This window comes from Euprymna scolopes, chromosome 10 (genome assembly GCF_053919585.1).
Source record: "Euprymna scolopes isolate OS-2025 chromosome 10, ASM5391958v1, whole genome shotgun sequence".
In the NCBI taxonomy this organism is placed as follows: domain Eukaryota; kingdom Metazoa; phylum Mollusca; class Cephalopoda; order Sepiida; family Sepiolidae; genus Euprymna; species Euprymna scolopes.
Window position 1 is genome coordinate 154687856 of NC_136491.1, and position 25894 is coordinate 154713749.

Genomic DNA, 25894 nt, shown 5'->3' on the forward strand with positions numbered 1-25894 from the left:
CCCCTAGTAATTACTGCCTTCCATAACTGTTATTGTCTCACCACGTTCTGGCCAATTTATCCTCTGGCCTGCTTTGAGCAGGAGTGAATCCGCGATCTTCAGACAATGCTCACCCGGAATCACAGAGATTCAAGACCTTTATCCACTGCGCCATGGGACCGATTTTTCCCTGTTGACTGTGGAACTGCGAAAATATCCTGTATAATTCTAGGGGCTCACCACCTCACCACTGCCCACTACTTCTTGTTGTTCGGGTGGAGTAAATGTATTGCTTAAGTTTGATGCGCCCCTATTGGGGAATGCTGACAGGACTGGCTATGCAATTTTGTATTGGCGTATGTGCTTCTCCTTTGGGTGCGCTGACAACTTTCCTCGCCATTCTGGCCTTGTGTAGCATCTTTCTCTGATAAGAAGGAAATACATAACATCTAATGTGCGAGAAAAATAAATAAACGTCAGAAAGGCGAGAAGAATTAATAGATTTTAGCAATAAATGTGATCGCGCGACAAAAGAAATAAAACGAGGGAAGAAAGCAAGAAAGAAAGGAAAGAAAAAGAGGACGTGATCATGTGAGACAAAAAAAAGAAAGAAAAAATAAAGAAAGCCGTACAATAATTATCATCGGCTAATGTTTTTGCCCTTGAAATGATATTTTAGCTCCTTATATTAAGTGTCTTCATGCCTTGTCTGGTGCGTTTTCCATTGAAAAAAATTATAAGACGTTATTGTAGAAAACGTTAGGGGAGTAGAAAGAAGGTCTTTGTATTATTTCCGACACAGCTTTCGCTTCTCTTATTCTGTCCTTTTGTCCTCACATTCCATAAGCGATGGTTTCTGACAAAGGAGGAAAATTGATGTTTCCTAGATTGGAATCCATCCGCACCGGGTCCCTGATTCCCCAACTGCACTGACATGCAGAAGTTCAAGTGTAACGCGAACCAACATCTTGTAACGCCCTACATCAAAGTGGCAATGTGTCTTGTTTAGAGTGAAAATGCACTAAAAAATGATTACTGTTTTTGACCTTGGAGTGCTCATTTTTAGCTCTTTATATGACGTGGCTTCATGCCTTGTCAGGAGCGATTTCCATAAAAGAAAGAGTAAAAAAGATAAATAGAAAAAAAGAAAAAATGGACGTTTGCCAGCACCGAACGTAATCGTGTGAGAAGAAAAAAAGAAAAACTAAATAAAGAAAGGAAAGAAAATGTCGGTCGGCATTTAATCAGAAAGATGTCCGCCATTGATCGGAAGAACGAAAAAGTCGGAGGTGGCGCCAAAACGGGTCGACTCGGTAAAAGCGAAGCCAGCGAAGATGAAGCCGGCCCGACGGCACCGGAGAGTTATGGCCTTTTGTGACCTCGAATGAATTTCAGGTCGATGGTCCTACAGGGCAGAGTATATTCGGCAAATGGCCAGAACCGTTTTCAATGCACACAACGACGGACCATTCCGTACGGAGGTCACGTGGTTCGCGTTTTATTCCTTGACATTTCTTCCCTCTTTCTCTATCTCTCTCCCCCCTCTGTTAGCTCTCTGTCTCTCTCACACACACATATATAAACGTACACACACATGTGTGTGCATGCGCGTGTGTGCGAATAAATGCGAAAGTTGGGGCCATCTCTCGCACTAACGGTAAAGTCAAAACGCTCTATTCACGGTAATTTACCTTCACACAAAAGACTCCCCAACTTTTTCTATAATGCTTGTTTATATACATTATCAGTCGCAAGGTCTATTCATTTGAATATTGATATAAAAAAAGACATTTTATTAATGAACAATTATTTGCCATCTATAACCTAAATCTCACCTGTCTGTTTAAATGTATGTATGTATGTATGTATGTATGTCTGCCTAAAACTTTCGAGAGAGACGACGGATTTTCACGAGATCGTTATCGTTTTGAAGCCGACTCTTCGAACGATAAATATCGAAAAATTGGCCGAAAACATTAATTCATTTACCCTCAACTAGGCACTTTTCAACATGGAGTGGTCGATTTTTTTCGCCGATATTTTCGAAAGTCGTCCTCTTTTTTCGATTGACTAGCCTTAATTTAAACCTACGTCCTTTCCGACATGGCGATGAGCACAGCGGCAAAGACGACAGGGTTTTTTTCACGTTCTTTTCCTCCTTCGTGGTACGAATTCGAACCTGCCTGCCTGGCTACTACCACTTTTTATTTTGGGTCAACACACACCTCTAAACAACCGGGCAACGCCGGGCACCCAGGCTAGTCTATTATATAAATCTCACCTGTATGTTTAAGGTATGTATGTATGTATGTATGTATGTATGTATGTATGTATGTATGTATGTATGCCAAAAGCTATATACAGAGGCGGCAGATTTGCACGACATCGGTATCGTTTTGAATATCGACCCTTCGGACGACAAATATAGAAAAATTGAGTAAAAACATCAATTCCTTCGTCCTAAACTGGGTCGTTTTCTACAAGGAGGGTCGTTTTATTTCCGTCGCCATTTTTACAAGTTATCATATCAGTTGGAATGACTTTACTAATTTCAACGTTCCGAATTTCCGGTAGCGTCATGGAGTATGGGTTAAGACGTCAGACTTCTTTCACTTTCTTTTTCCGCCTTCGCGTCAAGGGTTCGAGCCTGCCTGCCTACTACTCCTTTTTTTATTTTGCTCAACACACACCTTCTAAACACACGGGCGACGCCGGGCACCCAGGCTAATTATTTGTAATTCATATATCTAGTTCACAATGTTATTATATATTCCGGATAAACATTTTTGTTCAAAAGTTCCATTCTTTAGAAGAACAGATTTCATTTTCCACACATCTAAATGAACAAGAAAAATTGATTACTTATTTCTTTTCCTCCCTTTACGATTGCATGCAAAACATACAGAAATTGACAGTAATCTAAAAACACGTGTTTCACGGTTCTATAGGTGTATCAGAATTTTTGTAGGAATTTTTGACACCCCTAACACGAAACTGCGAATAAAATATAAAAAACTCGTAATTTCTCGTTTAAAAGTGGGTTGTTTATTTTCTTTATGGATTATACTTACAAAATAAACTATTAAAGTTGTTTTAAAAGTAATAGAAATATTAAACAAAAAAAAACAGTAATGAAATTAATTGAATTTTACGAGTTCAGTATTTTTCAATTTTTAAACTTTAAAAATCTATCAAAATTTTTCTATTGATTCTATTTTTACGATATTTTCAGGGTCAGTGTGAAATTTTATGCTCTTTCCAATAAACTAAATATAATATTTTAGACAAACGTTTCTTTTTAATTCACGCACCCCCATTTTTAAGTGTCTATTAAAAAATAAATAATTAATTTACTCACAAAAGTTTAATATATCACAAATTGAAGATAAAAGATCAATAAATAATATTTTCAAGTTTAAAACAAAAAAGTAGTGTTTTTTAGAAATTTACCTGTAAAGTCTGAAGATTAAAACTTTTTTAACCAAAACACGTTGTTTGTTTTTGTTTTTTGTTTTTTTTTAATGAAACCTTGATCCTTGCTCCTTTAATTGAAAAAAAAGTAGGGCTTGAATTATATAAGCTTGGAAAGACGGGGTGGAATTATTCAATATTTTTCACGAAATTTCTAACACCCTAACGGTTCTATCGATCATGAGTATAGCTTGACTTTTCTACGATTCGAACAATAGACAATATTTATTATGGAGTGCGTTAACCATTCGGCCACGAAGTCCTAGATGACTTTACGTGTTATTTTTATCGTATATAAACTTATGTCGATTTTATTTGTTATTGATTTTTTAATGATAATACGGTTATTAGCGTCTCCAACCTTGGAGACTGAGGTAAATATTTTTCCTTAGAAAATCGTCCATATTTTTGGACGTAAAAAAATAAACAAATATTGTTTATTTATTTATTATTTTACTCATAATAACCGTATTGAAAAAAGGAACCGGCGAGTTTGACAAAGGTTAATACCTTACAAAACTTAACATCCGATGTGCATTATCACGCCGCCTCACCTGCCATAATGTGAAATCTAATGTCATCTTCCAACTTTTACATAAGAAACATCACTGCGCCCCTCACATTTCAGAGAAAGTTTAGTTAAAAGCACCAAAATACTACACCACGAAACGAATGTAAAAACTTTAAATCCTTGAAGCTATTTATATCAACAAGCAAAAAATCTAGGTCACATTTCAGAATAGTACAAATGCCTCGCAGAAGTCCTTCACCTCCCCCCCCCACATTCACCCGTTCCTGCCATCAACCCTTGAACAGGCATGCTCTCCTCACTTTCCCCTACCACACGTACGCTCTAGCGCTGTCACAACAAACTTCGTTCGCACCCCAACTACTAATTAAATAAATCTTCCCATAATCTCTGGTGATGTGAAGATGATTTCACGAAAAGTTCAAAATGCATACACTTCGAAAATAAAGAAAATGCTTGGACCATACACCCATACGTTCCATGTATATACGAAAAAGATAAAACGAAAAATTGAACAACTCAAAGGGGTATTAATAAACAGAACCTTTCTGTTGTTTTAACAATGTCTGCCTGAATATATATATATATAAACATATATACAGACATATATATATATATATATATATATATATATATATATATATATATATATATATATATGCGCTTTTTCCACGGAACTCTGCCTTTTGGATGATTTTGGACCATTTGGAATTTAACCATTGGATTGAAATTTTAAATTCGACCGTCTTGGATTTTACCATTTTGGGATTTTTACCCTTCACCGGACTATCCATTCATGTGAAATCTTTTTATTATTTTTCTTTTGCCTCCTGTCCCCTTTACCTCACCCTTTTTTTTTAACCAAGTAAGATCTTTGACTTACTTGTAGTTTCATTAAATACTTTTATATGCAAAATCCGATCCTGCATTTTGCTAATTCTTACCTTCTGATGAGAAGGAGAGTATTTTTTCGAAACTCCGCGGATTAAGGACTATCCACTTATATGTTTTAACTCTTTTTCAAGATGTCTTTTAACATGTTTTATTAATCATTTGTTCATATATATATATATATATATATATATATATATATATATAAAATGTATATATATATATAAAATGTATATATATATACATATATATATATATATATATATATATATATATATATATATATATATATATTGAGTCTGGATACAACAAGAGCAACAATTTGACCAGATAAATAGCCGGCATGGTGATGTAGTTGTCAGGAATATACAATCAGCTCAATGATAATAGTAAAGGATCCGCCAATATTTTTTATATAATAAATATGAGTTTATATGATTTTAAAAAAATAGAGATGAAATTCCAAAAAGTCAACATAAACAACCAAATTTTGTACAATCATTGTTTTATGTTGAATTTTTTTCAGTCCCATTTTTATATTGCATATATTTTAATATTGCATATATTTTTGTTTTCTTTGTTGTGGGAATCATATAAAATCATTTGTTTCAATTATATTTCACTCTTTGTGAATACCAATTCTTTTTTTGTAGGAGCTCAATGTATGTTATAAATATTAGTAATTTACCAAAAAATCAGGTCAAAAATGTAAAGAATTAATTTCATATTCTCAACTGATGTAAAACCTTTTTTTAGATATTGCCCTAATTAACAAATTAAAGAAAATAAATATTAGATAAATAAAGTAATAATAATAATAATAATAATAATAATAATAATAACAATAATAATTCTGATTTCATTTATCAACGTCTCTCTGGAAAGGGATAGGATTCATTTCCAGATGATTTCCGTCAATCCCGTCCAAACCAGGAGCTTCAAAGATCGAGCGTTTTTCTAAGGATGTTGGTGGTACCTGTAAAAGCAGAGGTTTGAAAGCCACCTAAAATATCGGGGATTTGTAGTTTTTTTTCAATTGTCCTTCCAGACGACTTGATACTACTCCTAGTGTACCAATATAATAATAATAATATTATTATTATTATTATTATTATTATTATTAATAATAATAATAATAACAGCAGCAATAGTAATCTATATATATATAAAAGCGAAAATGTATGTATGTATGTATGTATGTATGTATGTATGTTTGTGTGCCTGCTAAAAATTTTTGACCAACGGAACAAAAATTCACAAACTTCGTATCATATTACAGCCCGATCCTCCGGACGACAAATATCGAAAAGTAGCCCAAAAGGAACATCAGAAGTACGTCAACTGATCGAGTTTCTGCAGGGGGGGTCCCAAAAAAGTGACATTTTAATGTTAAACATTACATATTTTTTAATCGATTTATAACTGCCCAAAAAATATACGGGCGCCAACTCTTTTACATAAAGTATACACGGGGCCGTTTATTTTGGGTCAATTTGTATTTAAAACCCGCTGAGTCATGTCACGTGATCTTGACGTCAGCAAGCTCCAATGGCAGTCTGAATTTTAAAAAACATGTTGTTATCGGTAAAAAAAATTAACCCTTACACAAGCTAAACTATGAACTTCTACGCTATGGCAACGTTACCAAAGTTATTAGCACATTCAAAATAGTTAGATACGATAGTTAAACGAAAAATAACAAGCCAAAAATGTGAAGTAAAAAAAAATACACTTACAAAAAATATTAACGATCGAAGTTTTTACAAAAAAAACAGCCAGACGCCATTTTCTTTTTAGTAACAGTCTTTAGAGTAAGGAAGACGAAGTGAGAGAGAGAGAGAGACATACACAAACGCAAACAGAGAGAGAGAGACAGATAGAGAGAGATGTCTCGACAGGAAACGAAATACGTAATTTAATAAATGCTAATGTGAAGTAAAACAAAAAATAAAATACTGCTACGTCATCTCGTAACGCTCCCGCGATGACCTCATTTAGTGGCTATCTGTCAATCAAACCTCTTTCACTCGCTTTATAAGCCTTATTTTAACACTATAATCAATTCCTCTTACTCTTGGCCATGACAGTTAAGTGGTTGGAGTTAGTTTCATCTCCGCATTCCGGGTTCAATCCAGCCCCACGACCAAAACTTTTTTTTCTTTTACATCTTTAGACTCGCGGGCAACGTTTCTTTTTTTTTACTTCTCTTATTCTTTAGTTTACTTTCCCCCCCCCATACACACAGCGGGTTTTTTTCGCTGTTTTTTGGGGGGGGATTTGGTTTTTCCGATTTTTTTAACATCGTTTCAGGGTTATTACTTATTCCCGCCATACACACACCTACAAACACCCGGGCAACGCCGGATACCCCCCCCCGCTAGTAATAATATAAATTAAAGAATTTTTACAAAATCAAAGCACTTTAATTCATATGTTTAAAAAAAACTGTCTAGCTTTACAATACGAACAAAGATTACTGTCAGAATTAACACACGAGGTTGACTTTTCTAATAACTTTTTCTTCTTCCAACATTATATTGCCATGTATTTTATTTTCTGAGTAAGAAAAGATTTCTAATTTTTCTGAAGAGTATATACACGAAATAAGACGATATCGACATAATAATAACCGTTTGTTCTTACATAACGAAGCGTAAAAATGTACTGATATTCTAACATGCTGGGGGAGCTGTTTTACATGAAAAATAAATATTTTGATATTGGAATGTAATATTATTCTATTATTCTTTATATATATATATATATATATATATATATATATATATATATATATATATATATATTGTGTATGTGCATTTTGGCAGGTTATTTTTTTAGCAAACGTAGTTAATAATAACAAATTCTCTTGCTTAATATCTTACTCCTGTAAAATAGTTTTCTAATGATCATTTTATAATAGAAGGTTCCAGAAAGTTTTCGATTCTTCGTCGAGTCATTTTCATGTAAAACAATAAATAAACAAAAAAGCTGGTGAAAAGTAGAAAACTTCAAAACTTAGCCAAGAAATACACACGTTAATCCAGTGTGTGCGTATTTGTACAAGTTTCTCAAAATCAGCCGATAATGCATATCGAATGGAAGGAACGTATGTAATCTGATACAACTCTTCAAGGCTCAGGGAATTATTATCAGTAATATAGTTACGCTAAAAAATTAAAAAATATTACAGCAATTTTAATTCGCAAGTCAGATTTTATACTTTGATCCCGAACGTTATGGGGTCAAACGAGACAAGATGACAATAACATAGGAGTCGTGTAATGTGGAAATTAATACCAGTAGTGAGGGAGGGAAATAGGGATCATGGGATAGCGATGACGTGCGATTTGAATTGCAATGAAGATTCATTAATGAAACGTAGTAACCGGATGAGCTTACTAAATGGTCGGCACAAGGACAGGATAAAGGGGAGCGGAAACGGAAGTAGAGAATGGTGGGTTAAAAAGGAAATGAGAAGATGTGTAAGGAAAGAAGAGAAATTTAGAAATAGCGAAGCGGTTTGTAAGTTAATAGGAGACATGGTTATCTTATGAGGTTGGGGAAAATGGGAGAGCTTCCAGAAAAAGGCGTAGGTGGCGAGGTGGGTGTGTTTTAAACGGGAGGGGAGGGCGTGTGTGTGTGTGTGCGTGTGTGTGTGTGTGTGTGTGTGTGTGTGTGTGTGTGTGTGTGTGTGTGTGTGTGTGTGTGTGTGTGTGTGTGTGTGATTGGCGCCTGTAAGTTGAAGGGGAAAATCTTTGATAATTCGGATTAATGTGGATTAATTTGGCGGTAATTTATTCCAGCGTTTTAACTCAGGGTTATGGGTGACATTGTGGTGGTTGGGGAGAAGGAAATACATCTGAGAGTGAGAGAGTTTGTTTGGATGAAGAGGACAAAAGAATAAAATTAATTGTTGTTAACAGCACAGAGAGAAAAAGACTCAGAGGACGCGGGTCAAAGAGAGAAGGAAAGAAAAGTAAAGAGAATAACAAAGGAAAGTAATATGGAAAAAAAGAAAGAACGATAAATAATAAAAGAAAAGAAAAACAAAGGAAAAGGGCAATAAATAAAAGATGTAATAAAGAAACAAAGAAAGAAAGCAAGAAAGAATAAAAAAGAAAAAGGAAATACGTTAGCTATTGTGTCTTTTGACAAGAGTTACACTTAGTACATGGTAACCCAGATTTGCAAGGTCAAGGATAGTTGGAATGTAAATCTAAAACTAAACGGCGTAGAAAAAAACAATAGTATGTTGAATATTGAGCCGGGGCGACGCCGAAAAAATCAGAATTGTGCACACACGTACATTTCGGATGAATTTTTGATCCACATTCTTGTGTCCTATAAAAATGATCTGAATTGTAATTATCACGAAAACAAAGAAAGGCTTACATTCCAGGTCGGGAAGTTAGAATTGCACAATGCAAAATCAAAAAGGCCAATTAAATATTTTTTAATATTTACATTTCAGGAATGTCGCTTGATGTTTATATAAGACAGAGTTAACAAAAATTAAGGAAACGAGAAAACCGACATATTCCGCGGTCGTGTGCAATGTGTTGATTTTCAGAACAGTGACAAAAGAATTGTCAGGTGTATATATAATTTCGCAGGCATTTGAAAAGTGCAAACTAATAAATAATATATACATTTAATAACGCAACAGTATGAGTTCGAAATGATTAACCATGTCATATTTTCCAGCTAGGAAAAGCAAAGATTTTCAAAGTAGTCTATGGAAACTGCTTGGAAGATATCGTGCAATGCGAGCCTGCCATGGGTTGCATGAGGAAAAAAAACTTTGATAATTGCGCAATATGAAATGTTACACCGACCTAGCATCCGTATGTACGTCACTCATTTTAGTTTAATTAACAAATTAATTAATTGGTTGAGATAACACGAGTTCCTTTCTCCTATGAGTCAATTCTTTCCAAAATAAAACCTTGAAGAAGACTCAGATGACGTCTCGTCGCATCTTCTCTTCGTAAAAAGAAGCTTAGTTGTATAGAAACCACTAGTCCAAATGTTACATATAGGGGTTTCATTGGGAGAGTCTTATTAAAAGAGAGTTTGTCTTGAGAGAGAGAGATGAGGCTTATAAAGAGTCTTATTACAGTGAGGGATGTTGTAAGACTCAGAGAGAGAGAGAGAGAGAGATGTTGTATAAGTTGTTGTCCGAGAGACTTAGAGAGATTGTTCCTGTTATAAGATTCTTATATTAAAAGTTCATTCCTTAATTGTGTAGATTAGAAGGAAAAGAAAGCTCTTGGAGTGAAGGGATATAGTGTTCAGACAGTTCGGACATTTTGTAGACATGATGATGTTGCGACGTGTATGTAAAGACATATAACACAAATATATAATACAATTGGACTTTACCTTTGTATAAAAATCATAAACACTAGACGAGCTTTACAAAACACATAATGGTTTATTCTTCACACGGCCGTGTTCCAGCACCAAGAATTCAAAGTCTCACATTTTTCCTTGAAGTGACGTCTCGCTTCCAGACGTCTGACTCCCCCCGAGTTTCTTCACTGACTGTCTTCTAACTAAAGTTTTTCTCTCTTCCTAGAACTTTCTATTTTCTGTGACGTCATACACATGTTAAAACATATGCATTCTTTCGCGTGTCCTGGACATACGTGTCCAAAACTTTTCCTATTTCTACAAAAGGAATTTTAACCTATATTCAATATGTTAAAAACATTATCTTATAAGCTGCATTCTTTCAATTTAAAATTTCATAACAAACTTGACAGCTCACATTCTTTTCTTGACATATTTATCTATTTCTAAACAAATGTTTTGTTTTACATTTTTAAATTCTCACACCTAATCTATTTCTAAACTAGATTACGAGGTTCGAATTTCGCCTATGCCATTTCATTTTCATTTTAATCTAAATTCTCCATTTTTATACTTACATGAAAAGGGGACAGCCCTTATCATGTAACACAAACATCATAATTGAAAAGAAATATTATAAGGAATAATCGATTGAACGAAAACATAAGGAAAGAAATATTTTTCAAATGAAAAATTAGATAACGGATAAAAAATGAGGAAAGAAAACAGCAAAAAATAGAACAAAAAGAAAAGGAGAAAACAATTACAGAAAATAGAAAGAAAATAAAAACAAAAGTTGAAAGAAAAAACAAAAAATTATATTTTTAAGCGACCGTCGATGACCCGTTAGAAGAAAAGCAAATAAGAAATAGATTAAGAAAAAAAAATTTAATGGAAATAAAATAGAACAAAAATTAATAAGTAGAATGATTCCCTGGATTTAGATAACATTTTAATCATATATACGGGTCATCGGCGGTCGCTTAAAAATATAATTCTTTAGAAATACAATTCTGTAGGTGGGCCATTAACCATGAACTTGCTTTCCAAAACATGCGTGTGACAGACAAAAGAAAATGTTGCTTCAAACTTCGAAAATACGTTTCAGCATATTTTCCTAGCTTTTTTATTGAACAATCTCCAGCAGAATTATAATCTGATGATGCATCTGCAGAATGATGCCCAATAGAATGATAAATGATGGCCCAGCGAAATGATGTCCTGATGATACCCTGCAGAATGATGCTCGGCATAATGATATTAGACAGAATGATGGCCCAACAAAATGATGCCCGGCATAACGATATAAGTTAAGAAGGATGCCCTGGCGGAATTATATGAGAAAAAAATGATATTCCAGCGTAATATTAAATAGAATGATGCCCCATTAGACTACCGTAAAAGAAGAGGGAAAAGCGGAATTTTTGGAGTAAAGTTGAGCGACAAAAAAAAAAGACAAATTAAGAATTGTAATGAAAAAAATTTGAATAACTCATCATGATGATCATGATGATGATGATCATCATCATCGTACAAATCCGCCGTTTTTATTGTTGGCATTGGTTTCTCCAATATTTTCGAAGACATCGAGGCTTACATGAAAGTTGCCAACATCCTAAATGAAAGTAATTTTGTGGACACCCAGTTTGTCAGTCCTTGTCGTTAACTACTTGATCATTGTCACCTCCCATTGAATAACTGAACCAATTTAAATGTTTTGTGAACAAAATGCTTGTTGCTCAACCCGATAAATCTGGTTCCTACCACAGTAGCCGCTTACGCTTCTGTTGCAATATGTCATGTTTGGGGTGACATAGGTACGCTTATTGCCACCTAAACTCCAGCGAAAACCAATAGTAACTGCGACGAGAAATCAATGACAAGCGGCTGTATTTATAACGCAAATTCGCAAATTCATTTGCAAAGATTGTCAAAAGAGACGCAGAATACTTGTTGATACATAGACTCCAGAGAACACCACCGGTTATTAACAATGTGTAATCGCTGCTGATGTCGCAGTAAATAAATAATAATTGTGAAGAGTCAAGGAGGATGGAAAGACTAGAATGAAGAGCACTATCCAGACTTCCACTAGAAGTATGGGGAGAACACTGGAATCTTAGAGGTCTTTTTGCAATTCAAATCTCAGGAAATACCAGTGACTGTTGCCAGCGAGAAATCAATGGTAAATGGCTGTTGCGAGAATGCAAAGTCATTTGCAATGGTTGTCAAAAGAAGTGGATACAACTGGAAATCTGTTACTCAGATTCTAGAGAACACCACAGGTTATTTTCAGTGAACAATCACTGTAGATGGCATATGAGGGGACTGCTAGTGAGTAAATAATAATAATAATAATAATAATAATAATAATAATAATAATAATAATAATAATAAAATATTAAGAAAACCCCTTGAATGCGGAGATTAATACACATGAATCACATGCGTGGGCCAGACAAACTGCTGCTGAGACAAAGGTGAAGAAGCATTACAGGGAACCAAGAATACTGAAGCTGCATATCTACAAGTTCTCCATCCTCTCAGCCATCTCCTCCCACTACCCATCACTGCCTCTCCCCAAAAAAAGTGTGATACCAAATAGCCTTCTCGGCTATTTGGTATCACACCGAGGAGACGGCTGACCATACCTCCGCTGGGGAGGCTTACTCTCACACAAATTCTAGTGGAGACCAATAGCGGCTGTCAGCGAGAAATCAATGGCGAGAGTCTGTTGCGATAACGCAAATTTATTTGCAAATGTTATCGAAAGGGATGAAGAGTGATGAAAATCTGGGGAGACTTGTTGTCACTCAGCTTCCAGGGAACAGCACATGTTTTCAATGGGAAATCTTTGATGACCTGTGTGAAAGCTCCTTTTGAGCGAATAATAATAAAGAAAACTGAGGCTGCGAAGTTGTAGACTGACTACTACCTCCACTTCTCATCTCCTCCCTTTTCCCTTTTAAAAAGTTAAGAACAGCATGTATTAACAACAGACCTTGTATCTTAACCAAAAAGGCCAAGCACTAAAGTGTTACGGACCGACAGACCGACTGACAGACCGACCGACGGACTGACGGAATGACTTATAGAGTCGCTTACACGCGACTTAAAATGAGGATGTATCTTCTTAATTAAACGTTACAAACCGATTGTTCGATCGGTGGATTAAGCCTCACATAAGATCACGTGGACGCATCTTACAATGCTATTTTGCAATTAAGTAGAATAAATCGACGAATATGGTATTTTAAACTTAAACTTGACAGAATGATTACTGGACGAATCCACTAATAGAGATATCTCGTCGTATCGGAAATAACTTGTGTCCAATATTCTACGCATTTAGTTGTTACATATTAGGAAGACTAGATCAGCAGGGATTAAGTTATTTAGTAATTAATTTGACATGGTTCGCACTTAGTTCATGTCATGATAATCCTAATCTTCAAAACAGAATGGCTCCCATGAATGGGTGACGTAAATTTGAGGCAAAGGGCAGCAGATCAACTGCCGTTGACAAAAGTGAGAAATATGGCGAATGATATCACGTTTTTCGAGATGAGAGGAACAAACGTTTTCAAATCAGTATGATTGTGGAAGCCAATAGTGGGACATTAAATAATACGAATCTGCCATGGATTACACGTTGCAGTTGACTATTAATATAGGAAACTGGATAATCCTTGTGGAATGTTATCGATTTCTCTGTCTGTATGTGTCATTTATTTTAGTAAGCTAGGAAGTTAAGAAGTAAATAATTAAGTGAACATTGGTCTCTTTGTCTTGAGCCAGTATTCTCCACAATAAAACCTTGAAGAAAACTCCGCGAACGTCTTCTTGTGTCCTCTTGTAACGTTGCAGTTACAAATAAACAAAGGAAAGAAAGAAATAAAAGTCCTGGTCGGCATTCTTTCTTTTTTAACACTAGCATTTATTACCGTTACTCTCCCGTCTGGGCACAACTTAAAAAGTCTCTCGCTGTCACATGTTCATCTAAACTGACTTGTGTTTCCATTTCTTCCGATCGCACGCTGGTCACAGCCAGTCTATTCCCTTCTTTGACTTTACATGTCCATTTTCTTCGACGAGGACTTTGCTTCCGACCACGTGGTGCATTTTCCTCCTCTATTTTTCTTCTTGCATACATTTCCAATTTGCGTATGCCCTTTTGTCGACTAGTGCTGCTGCTACTAATTTCTTCGCAAGCCGGCAATCCTTCGCTGTTGCTGATATTTTCCCACGCATTCATATACACTGTATAACACTCTTTCTTATTTATTATATGAAGCACTAGACGAAACGGCGACAATGTAAAATGGCAGCGGCGTCACACCATCCGTTGTGTATAAATACGTTTTTTTTATATTATTATTTTATGTCATGGAGCTAATATTTAAACTTAAACCGTGACAGACCAATGATTCTTTTGAAAATTTAAGCCTAACAGATTGACAAAAATGTCAAATCAAACTTAAGCGTGACGGACCCACTAACATGCGGGGGAACTTAAGCATCTTTGGACGCATCTAAAAAAATAAGATCAAATACTACTTAAAGCCAAAATGTGACGGATCAAGAGACAGATTTTTTTTTTTACGGAATGCGTTACGCAAGTAACAACTAAAAGAAAGGGAAATCCGCGTGGCGCAAGGACGCACGAAAGAGGGCACCGTGGTAATTATAATGAAGATACAAAACGACACGTCAAAGGGTGGCGACCCAAAAAGTAAGCACTGCCGGGAATGACATCAGTGGTATTTAAATTTGGTTCTTCTAAAGGCTATATGGTCAGGCGTGAGGTCAGTGAAATGGGCTTGCAAGTCCCTTCCCCCCTCGGTCGATCGTTGGTTCGCTTCGGGCAGACACGCCATCGAGAGATAGTTGATGGGGGGGATGTGATCTCGCAGCTTAACGAATGTCATTGACAGAGACACAAACGAGAAGAGGCGGACAGCGACGAGATTAGACACGAGAATCCTTCATCCATTATAAGGTCATCGACACTGCCCTCAACTGACAGAGCTTCACTCAATTCGTATGCAGTTGTGAACTTCGATTGCATGCATTCGTGCGATCAGTTCAGATGACGTCACAATGTGTTACGATAAAACGAAAAGTGGGCATTTAACGAGGCCGTAGTTCGATCACTATACACACACACACACACACACACACACACACACACACATATAAATATATATATATATATAATTATCGGTCTTACAAAGTATTAGTGGATGTAATATTAGTAATGTTATAATTAGTAGTAATATTATTATTATTATTAATATTATTATTATTATTATTATTATTATTATTATTATTATTATTATTATTATTTTAAAGGCTACAATTTTTTTGGTATCATTATTATTATTATTATTATCATTATTATTATTATTATTATTATATCTTTTTATGTTAATACACCTTGTTTATATATGCAATATTTTTACAGATAAATACAACTCTAGCATTTCGATTAAATATTATTATCATTAAGTATATACATTGAGTTTTACTCTCAATATATTAGAATTATATATTTCAGCATTATATGTTAAGAGCAAACAAACAGAAGTAGGGATTTTATTTTTATTTTTCCTTTTTCCCCCCTTTCTTTTTCCCCTTTATTTTTTTCATTTTTTAACATTACTAGGCGTTTTCTTTCTTTTTCTTTTTCTTTTCTGTTCTTTTCTTTCCCGATGTTTAACTCTTAGCATGAATCTTGACCTATTTTTTAATTGTGTCAAATCCTGTGTAGACATTTCATATTCAAGATTAATAAGTTAGACGTTCCCTTTATTTTATTTACTTTATTTTATTTTTAATTTTATTTCTTTCTCTCCCTCTCTTCAAGTTAAATTTTACTACCACTTCCTTATTTTTAAAAGATAGAATTTGAATTTTGCCATTTTAATAATATTATTACATTATAACATTTTAACTTGACTCACAAATATAATCTTGATAACAAAAACTACATCTGATTTTTAAAGACTATTTTCTTTGGTTTGATCAGCTATTAATTTATTAAATTAATTTCATTTTCATTTAATTTTAATTCAATTTATTTGCCTGTCTACGGATACCTTTTGGTTTTTATTCACAAACTGATTGAAAACTTGAACTGCATTTTTAAACTGATATATGGAAAAAAAATACCGGATTGATATAATCAAAGATTTAACGGATATCCAATTAAACTAAAGAAAAACTGTGGAAATATGTATATATTGGATTGTTACCAGTTTCCTTGGATTTATTACAATACATGTTGGATCTTTTACCTGCCGAATACCAAGAGCTTCCATTACAGGATGTAGCAGCATAAATTTTAGATTTGAAGTTAGATATCCTTTTTTTTCTTTTTTTTTTTTTTTTGCTGCATCAATATCCAATTTCTCTAATTCTATGTAGCTAAAATGATTTAAAAATTTTAAAAACATTTAATTTAATTTTCTATGTTTATTACCTTTAGCAAATTAGGTGCAAACCTTTTATATTTGCTAATATTTTTCCTCTGAGGAGATGAATAAACATCGAAAACCCATGGGTTAAAGAAATATATTCTACTGTATTCTTTGTCTTGCATACAATAAAATTTCTATATTTGAAATTTAACTCTTTCAAATTACAAATTTTAAATTCCTAACTTATGATATATATATATATATATATATATATATATATATATATATATATATATATATATATATATATATATATATATATGCGGTAGTGTAGCGGTAAAAGTACGACTGTTAATCAGAGTTTTGATTCCTAGTCTAGTCAAAGTAAAAAGCGAAACAATTATTTCAAAGTAGAGCCTATCGAGACAATAAAAAGTTCAATATACAGATTAGAACAATAAAGCTTAATATAAAAAATAGAGCAATTACTATTTTCTTAATAAATTAACTAGCAAATTAGTTAATTAACGAAAATACTTTTGATCTGTTTTTCACAACAAATTTTCTATGATGTTTTTGATATATTTTCAAATTTAATGATAAATATTCATGCATTCTACTAAGGTTTATCTTTTGATGTAAAAGGTTTCTTTTAAAATTCATGGGTCAAGAATTTTTTTTGAATGAGTCTTTGTTTGAATTTGCGATAGATCAATAAAAATTGCTATTTATGCACTTTTTATTTTAATCCTAAATTTCTCCTTGTTCTCATATATATATATATATATATATATATATATATATATATATATATGTATATATATATATATATATATATATATATATATATATATATATATATATATATATATATATATATATACTAGCAGGGCGCTCAGAATTTCCCGGTTGTAAAAAACGCTTAAAAATAGTATTTTGATTACTGAAGATTTCGTATTCATTATTATATTATATTGGACCCAATATATAGTAATGATTAAAAAGTTTTTTAAAAAATGACTCGTGCGCCACCACCTAGAATTGAAATCAAAACGTTTAGCTTACGAATGAATATTGAATATCAATACAAAAAAAATTATAGGAGTATATATATATATATATATATATATATATATATATATATATATATATATATATGGGTGGGGGGTGGAGGTGCGTGTTTGTGTGTATGTTTGCGTGTATGTGTGTGTGTGTTATAATAGCTTTGAAAGTTCCCAAAATCAAGTCCTCTTTATTGGTAGTTTATTACATTTCAAAAGAAAAATGCTTTACGTTTCAATCAAATTGTATATATATATATATATATATATATATATATATATATATATATATATATATATATATATATATATATTATAATAGACAAATGCGAGCATGAAAAGAAATACCGTTAAGCTTAAACATGGAAAATTAAAAATTAGTATAAGTAAAGGACTAGTTGTTAAAACTGGAAAAGAAAAAGACAAGATATTCTCGTAAAAAATATAATAAATTTATAACTTAAAATATTGCAGCCTTAGGAATTGGCTATATAATATTATAAATTGAATTTTTTTAAAAAGTTCCTAATGCTGCAATATTTTATGTTATAAATTTATTATATTTTTTACCAGAATATCTTGTCCTTTTCTTTTCCAGTTTTAACAACTAGTCCTTTAATTTTCCATGTTTAAGCTTAACCATATTACTTTTCATGCTCGCATTTTTCTATTGTAATCCATGGTTGTTCCAGACTTCCAATAAATTCACTTGTTCGTGTTGTTTAATTTTCAGTCTTATTTGTTTGCTCCCGTAAACACATATGTAATAACAATATACGGTACTCGTCTGCTTTCAGCAAAATCCCCCTCCAATTATGAGAAAAAGGTTTTATTATGGAATTTATTTCAAACTGCATGTATATTTACTAATTAGTTAATGATTATAATAGTAAATAATTATATATATATATATATATATATATATATATATATAGTAATTTATAAAATATATATGGCGATTAAGCTACACTGAATATTCGGCGTTTCATCCACTCTAGGATTCGTCAGGCTTATGCGCGAATTCTGTGGTTGTTTATTGTTTTTATATGGTCCTCTTCTATTGAGGGTTTTAGTTAGCCAGTCAGCTTTCTAGTATCCACCGCGTCCCTTTCTATCAGCCAATGGGCATGCATTTTATCGAACAAAGGATCTGTTTTAAAACTAGTTTAGTGGTTTAAGGCAGACATTTCTTTCTTTTTTATATATATATAAATATACATATGTGTACATACATATATGCACATATGTATACATATATATATACATACATATATGTGTGATCGTTTATGTATATTCATGTTTATTTAATTTATTTATTGGTTTATTTTCTATTGTTTTTGTTAGTTTTAAAACTATTTTGTATCGCTATTCTAGAGTAAATTTTATTTTGTGAACACAGTTATTTGCTATTTCTCTTCTACAGTTTAATAGATTTTGGGGTTCTTTAAAGTACAGGATAGCAAATTTTTCATGAACGCATAATTTATATGGGTCGTCTCCCATTGGCTGATAGGAAGGGGCGCGGTGGATACTAGAAAGCTCATTGGCTAATTAAAACCCTCAACAGAAGAGGACCATATAAAAACAATAAACAACCACAGAATTCGCGCATAAGCCTGACGAATGCTAGAGTGGATGAAACGCCGAATATTCAGTGTAGTAGTTATACATATATATATATATATATATATATATATATATATATATATATATATATATATATATATATATATATAACTACTTCATTTACTCACATAAAATTAATATACGAAAGTATAAATTTATGTGTAAACTTATCCTAGGGTGGATGAAACGCGGAATATTCAGTGTAGCTTAATCGCCATATATATTTTATAACTATATATATATATGCATACATACGTACATACATACATATATATATATATATATATATATATATATATATATATAACAAAAAGTCTATATTGAAAATTGCAAGATATTGTCCATCCATAAGGCACAATCATGCTGAAACATCGGATTTCGTCAGATCACCAAAGTTAAGCAACGTTGAGCCTGGCCAGTACCAGATGGGTGATCATTTGAGAAAGCTAGGCGCTGTTTGTACCGTGCGGAGTCGTAGAAATTCGAAGGTTTGTATCTGAAAACGTATTAATTCCCTGGGAGAGATGCATCCCAAATCTTTATTATGACATTCATCTAAGAGAAGGAAACGTTGATGTAAGAACCTTTGGTCTACTGTATACACAGTTCTGTGGCAGTCATTTGCACTGACAAAGGTTGGCAGTAATGGTTGGTTCTGCAAATCATGTGTGGATTTCTGAGGAACTTAGTTGTTGTGACGGAACCTCATATGTCGAAATAGACGGAAGAGTCCATCATATATTTGTACCGGCATTTACAAATAAAGAATTACATGGGTAAGGACTGTCGTGTGTCTATAAAGACAAGAAGTCCACAGTTTGATGTCAGACTAGGAACTATACACACAATTATTCGCGAGTAACTGCAGATGCGGTAGATTTGATCGAAGTTTGTCCCAAAAGTGCTAAGAAAATATCAGACTATGATGAGCATCAAAGCAGCTTCCCATTCTCCCTATACTTCTTGCTACTTTTGATTACTTAGAGGCTGTCGTTATGAGATGAATGAGGTGATGAAAAAAGCTGGGACAAGTGTCCGTCTAGAAGTTGTTGGAAAGTTACTAAAGACACCTCGTTAGTAAGTAACCAATAATGTTTGTATAATAAACAGACTATATATATATATATATATATATATATATATATATATTTACATAGGCATAACACTTATATATATATATATATATATATATATATATATATATATATATATATATTATAGAGAGAGAGAGAGAAAGAGAGAGAGGGGGAGGAAGAAGAAAGAAATGTAGAAAGAGAGAAATAGAAAGAGACAGCAAGTCTTTAGCTAAGTATGTCTGATAAAATACGGCAGAGTTTTATCTCTTTTCTTTACATTCTGATAATTTTCCCAACTGGGTCAGCAATTTTTTTTATATTAGCTAGTAAATTTGGTATTTTGTTCCGGCTATGTATTTTTCTCGGGGTCTATCGATCACGTGATTATCACAGACAACTTGGAAAAGTATAAAAAAATCAAACAAATGATTCTTACAAAACAAGACATTACTCCTGATGACGATTACGTGATTGAAAGCGCTCGAAAAAGAGAAATGGTTGAGACAAGATAATTCGATGTCACAAAATATTTATAAAATTAACCAGCCACCCCTTTCAGCATTGCCCCACGTGATCAAGATCAGAGGAGAGAGAATCAGAGAGCACTTGGTCGTCTACAACCTTTGAAATGTTGCCATAGATGGTTGTGTCGTCAGCATAAATGTTTACGAATGATCTTAGGATGTGATTTGGAAGATCATTGATGTAGATCAGGCTGCGCTGGAAGTAAGAAAAATATTTTTGCATGATCGAAAGTCTTTGTATATTCGTAGCGTAACAATTCTTGAAATATACTGTTAATTGTTGACTTATATATTTATTGGATTGTTATAACTCTGTTTAAAGGGTTACAAAGAAAATTGAACAGGAGAATAGAGTAGCACAATGTGTTAACAATAAAACACTGAGTTGTTTGTTTAGTTGACGATGAATCTCGGGTGGTCCACCAGATATCGACTTCCGCCTTACAAACTTGTCTTCAGGTATTTATTTTCTATAGCTCAGTTCATTCATAGGGAAAACAGGTAGTTCCGGCACAACATTGACATATCTAATTATTTAGGTGCTTGTCTATATTAGTCATCTTTTAAGCCGGCACATCTCAGGTTAAAACATTATTAGATACTTACGTGTCATGTCTAAATTAGTATAAATTCTAAGAATTACAGAAAAAAATTATCCAGTAGATGTGGTGGATGTTTTTAAACCAAAAATCATTCACAACTAGGTTCTGTTTAAAAATGCCGTGGCCTTAATATAAAAAGATAACCAATCAATATATTTTATTATCTCTCTTGAACGACGATCTCTTGTTCTTTTTTTATTACAAGAAGTCTTTCATTATTAATTATGAAAACAATTCCGCCACCAATTTAAAAGATATCTCCATTATAATATTTTGATTGCAGAAATTCCCCTCTGGACCAAAGTACCGTAGGTTTGGAACAACATATGCCACATACAAATTCATTATGTCTAGACTATTAGCCACAATCTTATGTAACTTTAGAGCGACATTTTAGATATATTTAGTCGTTATAATAAAATCCTACATTTCATCCTAGGAGAAACACAATCACAAGCGCAACCATCTTTAGTGGAAGTAGTTCCTATTTTTCCTTCTAAATATCAAGTTCTCCTACCGCCCCCTCCCAGCGAACACCGGGGGAAATATACACATTATACATATATTGTGCTTGAATCTTTCGTAAATGGATCAAAAACATAATCTTTTCCTTTTCTGATCCAAAAATAATAAATTTCCTTTAGAATAATTCCGCTCATTCTGATTGGCTGAGATCTGACCATTCCTATATTCCGAATTAACGGCATGCTAAATGAACGCTAATGTACCTTCATTCATGGAATGTACATTCAAACATGGCATCGCATTGATACCTACTATTACACTCTGAGTAAATTGCTGCGTTCATTTTCTTACATTTTACGGCGTTAACGATGCACCAGTTTTCATTTCCTCTCATTCTCTCTCCTTCTCTCTCTGTATATATTCTTCCGAACTCTCTTCCTCTCGCACTCTCTCTCCCGCTCGCTTTTTACATTTCTTTTCATGCCAGAGAAAAAAAAAATTCGCAATGATGCCGAAGAAAAAACAACAAACATTTCTAGGCGTAAACATTATCCACAAAATTTTTTTCCTTTCTCTCGCTCGCTCGCTTTTTCCATTACTTTTCATGCCAAAAAAAACAAAAAAGCAAACATTTTATGGTGCCAACGTTCTCTACAACAGTTTATATTTCCTACTCTACGCTCTCTCGCTTTCTTGTTCACTCGCTTTGTACATTTCCTTTTATGCCAAAAAAAAACATACATTTTACAGCGTCAACATTACAAGTTTTTATCTCCTTTCTCACTATCTCTTTCTCTCTCTCTTTCTCTCTCTCTCTCTTTCTCTCTCTCTCTTTCTCTGTATATATTCTTTCCAACTCTCAATCTCTCTCCTTCACACACACTTTCTCTATCTCTCACTCTCTCGCTCGCTTTTCTCTTACTCCGAAGTCCGCAGATAGATAAATACATAACTATTTTCTTTATTAATTGACTTAAATATTTTGCCACACTAATTACTTCTTTAAAAAATAATTTGTCTTTTTGGGGAACTCCATTCACACAAACTGAGGCACAGCAACGCGTGGCCGGATGCGGCTTGTGTATATATATATATATATATATATATATATATATATATGTGTGTGTGTGTGTGTGTGTGTGTGTGTGTGTGTGTGTGTGTGTGTGTGTGTGTGTGTGTGTGTGTGTGTACATATATATGTATTTATATATACATCTGTTTTTGCTTCCCTGAAAGGTGAAATATATTCGTGTATATATTTATGTGTGGGTACTCTTTTTTGCGTACGCATCTGTATGTTTATGTGTTTTCAGGAGAGTTGTTGGCGATTTTTTTATTTGCTACTGAATTCTGCCCAGGGGGCAATCGGATTGGGAAAATATTTCTATGGGTATGTGTTGGTCGGCAATATTCCCATCCTGTTTGACTTGTTTTTAGCGAGAACAAGTACCGAACGCCACCACGGTTATCCTGATGCCACCAGGCGTCTCTCACCTACCCGGGTCAGTCAGTCGCCGGGGTAAGAAACATCCGGCTAGTCCCTCACCCTTTCCCCTTCTCCACAGAGAACTTGCAGGTGCTAGTGTTCGTCAAGTAAGACAAGAATAATATGCATTGAGATAAGCAACCCTTCCCCCTTCCTCATCTCCCCTCTCTCGTTTTCTCTTTCTATCTCTTTCTCTCTATCATATTTGTTTTACGAATACACCTGAATACTTCTTTTTCTTCACATTCTTCTTTTGAGAACGCAATTAGCTATCGACATGAGCTATGAATTTGACTAATCGATTCAAATATACGTCATAGTCTTACATTTTATTCGAGTCCCTGCTTTCTACAAAGAAAATGAAAAACCTTTTGACGACACCGTGTGTTGAAGCAAGTGTTACACAAATATCAACCACATATTTCTTGGCACAGCATCGCTTAATCCAGTGTCAGTTATTTTGAATTCATGCAGCGTTCCTTCTGCCATTTTGTTTTACTACTGTTGCTGTGCGTTTGTGGCTAATTAGTATTCATAGTCTATGTAGGAATGGTTCGAAGATTTTCCTTGATATTCCATCTGTTATTATTATGGCCTCACATGGAGCTTTCACACAAGTCAACAAACGATCTGATTGGAGACCTGTGGTGTTCTCTGGAAGCTGAGTGACAACAAGTCTCCCCAGACGTCCAGCTCTCTCCTCCTCCTTCGATAGCATTTGCAAATAAATTTGCATCATAGCAACAGTCTCTTACTATTGATTTCTCCCTGGCAGTGGCCATTGGTTTATACTGGAATTTGAGTGGCACTAAGCCTCCCCAAGATCCCAGTTCTCTTCACACCTGTCCAGCGGAGGTCTGGCCAGTGCTCCTTCCTCGGTTTTTCCATCTTCCTTGACCCTTCTCGGCTCTTTGATATCACTTTTCTATTGGGGGAACGGTGGTGAAACAATGGAGGGGATGCATGATGGGGGTGTAGAACATGTAGTTCTGCAGCTTCGGTATTCTTCATTCCATGTAACGCTTCTTCGTAACATTGTCTTGTGTTATTCTCCGCATTCAAGGTTTTTCCTTAATATTTCAGCGGTTTTCATTATCGTTAGGCGTTGTATTTTTGCAGCTATTGTTATTATTATTATTGTTATTATTATTATTATTATTATTATTATTATTATTATTATTATTATTATTATTGGTGTTGTTATTATCGTTGTTATTTTTATTGTTGATGTAAGATGACACACTGATAAGTGTTAGTACTTGCAAACGTAGTTCAAGTCATATCTATTATACACTTATGTATGCACTGATACACAATTTACAAACTTCTTCCTATTTCCCAATCCTTAATTCTGATTCAATCACGCATTTACAGTTGCCCTTGGCATAGGAGATAAAATACGTCTGTAGATTGAATGTTCATTCATTAGTGCAGGCCACACTCAAAATACAATTGCAAACAACTGCAAAGAATTTCTACCAATTCATGACTGACGGAACAAGGGCATATTACGCTTCTGGATTAAATAAATAATTCTGTTCGAAATTCCCTGCAGATTTCTGTGTTTGACACAAAGATTACTGCGTTCGACGAGATATATGAAGAAGGTCTGAGTTTACAGCAACCGAAACGTCGAGCGAATAATACAAAAGACGAGAACAGTCGTCCGAATGATCCAAATAATACGCATTTACAATTTGTCTCGCGTTTCTTTAACGATCCAGATTGATATGCCGTAAACGATAGTTAAACGATATTTCACAGATGATACGAGATGATATTGGGTTATGTACAGGATTCGTATTTGATTGTAGATTCTTTTCCACATGTTCAGTGCTATTCCAATCTATGTACTCCACTCATCCCAGGTGAAGAAAGTAAAGAAACATTAAAGGACTCATTCGATATGATATTTTTTTTGACAACTTTTTCGAATCTATGTGTATAGTAAAACAACCCCGAAATCTTGAGTTAAAAAATTACCGTACTTTCTATCTGTGCCATAAACTTAACCCAAATTCCATGAACTAAGTTTCCTTCCTAAAATTTTTAACCTGTGAAACTCCATATCTCGAGCTTGGCTAGAACGTTTTTAGATCGAAGATAAACAATGTTCGCTTATCCGTCCTATTGAATAATCAAATTCCAGTCAATTTCCACCACTGCCAATCATTACGTTTTTATCTATCTAACAACTTGAACTCATTAACACTTATCCTCGAATGGTGTCTGGCCTTGATAAGTGATGACTCCCATCTAAAAAAAAAGAAGTAACCTTTATGTTATTATTTTTACTGTTTATTTTTCGCGCCAAACAAGGGACAGTGCAACTTGGGCGTAACGGGCTACTACCTGGGACCAAACCTACAGAGAAACTATGTGAGGAGTTGAGCAGCGAGATAATTGTTCACAT